Genomic DNA, 7,539 nt, shown 5'->3' on the forward strand with positions numbered 1-7,539 from the left:
AGGAACACATTTCAAAATAAAAGTCCCCCTCTTAATATCAAGACATTATGCTGTGGAGTGGTATTAAAATGAATCCACATGATATCACATGTTATGTCTGATATCACATGTCAATTTCATGTAGTCCTGGTAGTACACAAAATAAAAGCCCTGTAAATTATAACAATTATGTTATTTTAATACTACTACTACTACTACTACTAATAATAATAATAATAATAATAATAATAATAATAATAATACTCCTACTAATAATAATAATACTTGTATGTGTCACTCACTTAATAACAGGGCATTATAATGTGTCATTTCAAAATAAAGGCCCTTTCAATTATAACAATATTTTATTTTAACACAATGTTTAGACTGTTATTAAAAGGAATCTGTCTGATATCACAGGTCAATTTCATATAGTCCTGATAGTACACCACTTTTATGTTTCACTCACTTAAAATCAGAACATTTTGACGTGTCATTTCAAAATAAAGGCCTTTAAATTGTAACATTTATGTAATTTTACACAATGTTTAGACTGTTATTAAAAGAAATCTGTCTGATATCACAGGTCAATATCATATAGTCCTGATAGTACACCACTTGTATGTTTCACTCACTTAATATCAGAACATTTTGATGTGTCATTTGATGTGTCATTTGATGTGTCAAAATAAAGGCCCTTTAAATTATAACAATATTTTATTTCAACACAATGTTTAGACTGTTATTAAAAGGAATCTGTCTGATATCACAGTTCAATTTCATATAGTCCTGATAGTACACTTTTATGTGTCACTCACTTAATATCAGAACATTTTGATGTGTCATTTCAAAATAAAGGCCATTTAAATTATAACAATCTTTTATTTTACCACTAGGTTTAGACTGTTATTAAAATAAATCTGTCTGATATCACAGGTCAATTCCATATAGTCCTGATAGTACACTACTTGTATGTGTCACTGACGTGATAACAGAACATTTTGATGTGTCATTTCAAAATAAAGAATGTTAACATTTTAACATGTAAATAGCAGTTGAAGCATAGCAATGGCATGGTAAAAAATAATAATGAACTGTAAACTAGAAAAATACAGTTTATAGTCACCTATATTACCATAACGTTTTAACAGTAAAGAAAAAAATGGATCATAGAAACCTATAGCACTTCTTGTCAGTGAGGTGCAGGGAGGACGCGGAGGCGGACGCAAATGCAAACAAAAATAAATTTAATAACAAACACACACAAAGTAAACATAAACTTAACAAAGAAACCAGAACTGAGCATACACAGAAAAACACGAGGACCACTAACAGACGTAAAAACGTACAAGGATCGACACGAGAGAAGGGAACACAGGCTGCGTCCAGAAACTTTTGCTACTCCTCCTCTCCTACTCCTCCTTTCCTACTCCTCCTCTCCTACCCCGGAAGAAGGTGGAGGAATCGAGGAGAGGAGAGGAGGAGGAGGAACGGAGGGAAGGAGCTGTAATTGGGGAAATGGGACAGCTGATCCCTTTTAGATAGGATGTTGACTACCGATGAACTGAGCCAATCACAACGCTCACTTTTAGCACATGCCGGATCCTGCCCAGCCAATCACAGCTTCTGAATAAAGCTCCACATACAAAAATAAAAACGAGAGATCAATAAACACAATTCCAAATTCTAGAGATCAAGCTTCAAAGTGCAGCCTGATTAGCCATTGATGAAGGTTGCATATGTAAATATTAAATTATTTTAATAGTAAAATATGATTTCATTGAATGTAATAAAACAAATAACAAATCTTAATAAATAATAAATATAATAATACATATTATATTTTGCATACATGTTGAAGTGAAAAAATATTAGATGAAACAGCATCAATGGAACATTACTGTCACACAGCTAAATATTCAGATATTCCAATAAAATCCTGCTTACTCCCAGGCATTTTGGCCGCATCTCTGGCCAGTGAGATATATATATATATATATATATATATATATATATATATATATATATATATATATATATATATATATATATATATATATATATATATACATACACGTATATACGTGTATGTATATATATATATATATCATGTTACAAATATGGGAACATTAATAATGTTTTACTGAGCATACAGCTTATCTAAACAAAAACATATATTAGTGCTTTACTGGCTGTATAATTAGATAAGGAACCTAGTTAATTAATATGTTTATGACGTATATTAGGGCGTTGCCTGCTCATCGCACTGCTTTTCGCGTGCTCTGTGGGCGTGGATGCAGTGATGTCATTGGAAAATCCTTAAAAGTCTTCCGGAGTAGGATACACTGATGTATCCTTCAATGGAAGCTTACTACAGGAGAATTTTAAGCGGCTTCTTTCGTCTCCTACGGTATTCGGACAGGCGGCAAGATGGCGTCACGAAATCAGTTTCCGGGTCACGGAGGAGAGGAGGAGGATCGGTAGGAAAAAGGAGACACTTTTGGGGTTTCTGGACGCAGCCATAGACTATAAATAGTGGTGGACACAAACGGGAAACAGGAAACACCTGGGACTAAGGGGCGGGGCTACAAATGAACACAGGTAAGTGGAAAATCACTGGGGAAGAAACACAGAGGAGCACGGGTCACGTAGGAGACTCAGACAGGAGGAACAGGTAAATAAACAGAGAAACATGACAACAGACAGGAAACAGGGCAAGGACGTGACACTTCTCTTTCAAAGTTTTTCTTTTGTTTCTTTTTTTAATTAATACGGAAGACTGAAGTCCAGACTATGAAGGAATCATGTAGTAAATATAGTGTGTTAAACAAACCAAATACTATGTGAATCATTTAGGGGCTCTTATGTGGGGTGCTGTTAACCTGTGGTTTCTGAGGCTTGTAACTGATTTACTTATTCTGTGCAAAAGAGGTAATTATTTTTTTTAAGTTTTTGAAATGTTTTAGACTGACTGACCTGTATTTCTTAAAGTATTTTTTTTCTTTACTTAATTGTACTCAATTACATAAAGAAAAGAAAAAAAACGAGTGGTGATACTATAAAGTAATGCACAACCGTAATAATAAAACAAAATCACTGAATTTAGGTACAGACTTACATTGTTAAAAGTGAAAGGTCCTGGGACACTGTCAGAGGTAAAGACACAGGCTGCGTCCAGAAACTTTTGCTACTCCTCCTCTCCTACTCCTCCTTTCCTACTCCTCCTCTCCTACCCTGGAAGAAGGTGGAGGAATCGAGGAGAGGAGAGGAGGAGGAGGAATGGAGGGAAGGAGCTGTAATTGGGGAAATGGGACAGCTGATCCCTTTTAGATAGGATGTTGACTACCGATGAACTGAGCCAATCACAACGCTCACTTTTAGCACATGCCGGATCCTGCCCAGCCAATCACAGCTTCTGAATAAAGCTCCACATACAAAAATAAAAACGAGAGATCAATAAACACAATTCCAAATTCTAGAGATCAAGCTTCAAAGTGCAGCCTGATTAGCCATTGATGAAGGTTGCATATGTAAATATTAAATTATTTTAATAGTAAAATATGATTTCATTGAATGTAATAAAACAAATAACAAATCTTAATAAATAATAAATATAATAATACATATTATATTTTGCATACATGTTGAAGTGAAAAAATATTAGATGAAACAGCATCAATGGAACATTACTGTCACACAGCTAAATATTCAGATATTCCAATAAAATCCTGCTTACTCCCAGGCATTTTGGCCGCATCTCTGGCCAGTGAGATATATATATATATATATATATATAGGTATATGTATATATATAGGTATATATATATATATATATATATATATAGGTATATATATATATATATATATATATATATATATATATATATATATATATATATATCATGTTACAAATATGGGAACATTAATAAAGTTTTACTGAGCATACAGCTTATCTAAACAAAAACATATATTAGTGCTTTACTGGCTGTATAATTAGATAAGGAACGTATATTATGTTTATGACGTATATTAGGGCGTTGCCTGCTCCTCGCACTGCTTTTCGCGTGCTCTGTGGGCGTGGATGCAGTGATGTCATTGGAAAATCCTTAAAAGTCTTCCGGAGTAGGATACACTGATGTAACCTCCGTTGGAAGCCTACTACAGGAGAATTTTAAGCGGCTTCTTTCGTCTCCTACGGTATTCGGACAGGCGGCAAGATGGCGTCACGAAATCAGTTTCCGGGTCACGGAGGAGAGGAGGAGGATCGGTAGGAAAAAGGAGACACTTTTGGGGTTTCTGGACGCAGCCACTGTCTAGCACTACTCCAGGTAATGATTATAGCAACTAAGTAAAGTGGTGAAACATTATTAACTAATTAAACAAATGTTTAATAAAGTGTCCTTTCTGCACATATGTTAGTGTCTTCTTATTTGTCTGCTTTTTTTTATCTTATTTTAATCAGTGCGCAAGTAACAGAGTGTAACTGCTATTCCGTTTAATTTATTTACTGTTTGACTGCATTCTCACAGTATATTATAATTTTAAAGGCTGTGAGAGGATTGATTATACCACCACAGAAACTCTGGCTCTGAATCACACAAAAAAAACTTAGGTGGACAGAAGGAGCAGCAGATGCAGTCTCTCCAAAAAAGTGGTTAATTTATGAACTATGTAATACAACTCCAAATCAATAAACAGAGTGTCTGCCAATTCCACCTGTCACCTGTTAGCTCACAACAGAAACTTATGTTTACTGCATTACTGTAAAATGCAGAGACCTCACTCACAAACGAGGCAGAATATCAAAGCTGAGTTTCTTTATTCAATCTATTGTTGGCCACAGCTCACATCAAAATATACGCGGATATCAGAGCAGCCAAAAAAGCCTAACTCACTCTCTCTGAATAAACCCTGAGCCCTCCAGCGATTGGCACAACTGGCCCTGTTCCAAATGTTTTGAGATGTGTTGCTGCCATCGGGTAATTTTTTATTTTTTTTTACTTTGGCATTCGTTCAAAGTTCTGTTGAAATCTAGGTATTTGAGATTTGCGAATCACCACATTCTGTTTTTCTTGATACTAATTGACATTTTACATAGTGTACCTGTAACACACTGTAACATAATGTAACTTTATTGGAATTGTGGTTGTAATTGTATTTGAATGTCATGCCTGACGCTGTTAGTCTGCCTGCTCCAGAGACTGTAAAAAAGATGGACGCCATGTCGCCGTTCCCATTCATTCAATGAAAATGAAGCCAAAATCTTCCGCCATGTTGGCGATCCTGAACCGACCTGTGGTGGCTTCACCTTTGAGAGAGGATTCTCTGTCCAGCTATACACAGTCTATGGCCTGCTCTAGTCCCTGTTTACCCTAAAGACTCTAACTCCCAGCATGCTCTCACTATGGACTAAAATGACTCTGCTGAACATGTGACACTGTCATGCTCTTCCTCTCCTGAGTTTTAATTGGTTAATTACTTGATTACTCCCAGGTGTGTCCCCTGTATAAAAGCTCTCCTGTTCCCATTGCTCCCTGCTGAGTATTATCTGGCTTTCCAACTCTTATACAATGTGTTTCATTGCTTTACTGTTATCCTGTTTCCTGACCTGCTTTCTGTTCCTCAATAAAAAAGGGTGTAATGTGATAATGTTAGTCAACATATCCTGAATCTTTATCATTACTATATAAAAGTATAGCATTGCTCACGTGCAAATATGTTATCTTTTGCATTATTTTTTCATTATCTACACACATAGGAAGACGTTTAATTGAATTATCTCAGTATACTATAAACTACTTTAGGAATACCTTTTTATAAAAGTACCAAAATTGTTGTAACCTTTGCTGGCAATATTCTTCATGTGTTACATTGAAGAGATTATTATTTTTTTATTCTGAATGTGTGTGTGTGTGTCTGTATATATGTATATATATATATATATATATATATATATATATATATATATATATATATATATATATATAGATATATAGATCCCTCTCAAAAAATAGCATATTGTGATAAAGTTCATTCTTTTCCATAATGAAATGATAAAAATTAAACTTTCATATATTTTAGATTTATTGCACACCAACTGAAATATTTCAGGTCTTTTTGTTTTAATACTGATGTACTGGCATACAGCTCATGAAAACCCAAAATTGCTATCTCACAAAATCATCTGAAACAACAAATTTACTCTAAACACCTGCAAAAGATTCCTGAGGCTTTTAAAAACTCCCAGCCTGGTTCATTACTCAAAACCGCAATCATGGGGAAGACTGCCAACCTGACTGCTGTCCAGAAGGCCATCATGAACACCCTCAAGCAAGAAAGAAAAGAAAAAAGGTGTGGCAGAAAACGCTGCACAACGAGAAGAGGTGACCGGACCCTGAGGAAGATTGTGGAGAAGGGCCGATTCCAGACCTTGGGGGACCTGCAGAAGCAGTGGACTGAGTCTGGAGTAGAAACATCCAGAGACACCGTGCACAGGCGTGTGCAGGAAATGGGTTACAGGTGCCGCATTCCCCAGATCAAGCCACTTTTAAACCAGAAACAGCGGCATAAGCGCCTGACCTGGTCTACAGAGAAGCAGCACTGGACTGTTGCTTAATTTCTGCATGTCATTCAGAAATTAAGGTGCCAGAGTCTGGAGGAAGACTGGGGAGAAGGAAATGCCAACATGCCTGAAGTCCAGTGTCAAGTACCCACAGTCAGTGATGGTCTGGGGTGCCATGTCACCTGCTGGTGTTGGTCCACTGTGTTTTATCAAGAGCAGGGTCAATGCAGCTAGTTATCAGGAGATTTTGGAGCACTTCATGCTTCCTTTTTCAGCACGACCTGGCACCTGCTCACAGTGCCAAAACCACTGGTAAATGGTTTACTGACCATGGTATTGCTGTGCTCAATTGGCCTGCCAACTCTCCTGACCTGAACCCCATAGAGAATCTGTGGGATATTGTGAAGAGAAAGTTGAGAGACGCAAGACCCAACACTCTGGATGTGCTTAAGAAGCATCCTGGGCCTCCATAACATCTCAGCAGTGCCACAGGTTGATTGCCTTCATGCCATGCCGCCTTTTCTGCAAAAGGATTACAGACCAAGTATTGAGTGCATAACTGAAGATAATTATTTGAAGATTGAATTTTTTCTATTAAAAACACTTTTCTTTTATTGGTCGGATGAAATATGCTAATTTTTTTAGATTTTTGTATTTTCTTAACTTTTTTGCCCAAATCATCAATATTAAACAATAAAAGGCTTGAACTACTTCAGCTGTGTGTAATGAATCTAAAATATATGAAAGTCAGTACATTACATAAAATAATTAACTTTATCACAATATGCTAATATATATATATATATATATATATATATATATATATATATATATATATATATATATATATATATATATATATTGGCAAGCCAAGGAAATATATAATAAAAGCTGATATATATATATATATATATATATATATATATATATCAGCTTTTATTATATATTTCCTTGGCTTGCCAATATATATATATATATATATATATATATATATATAT

This window comes from Astyanax mexicanus, chromosome 15 (assembly GCF_023375975.1).
Source record: "Astyanax mexicanus isolate ESR-SI-001 chromosome 15, AstMex3_surface, whole genome shotgun sequence".
Lineage (NCBI taxonomy): Eukaryota > Metazoa > Chordata > Actinopteri > Characiformes > Acestrorhamphidae > Astyanax > Astyanax mexicanus.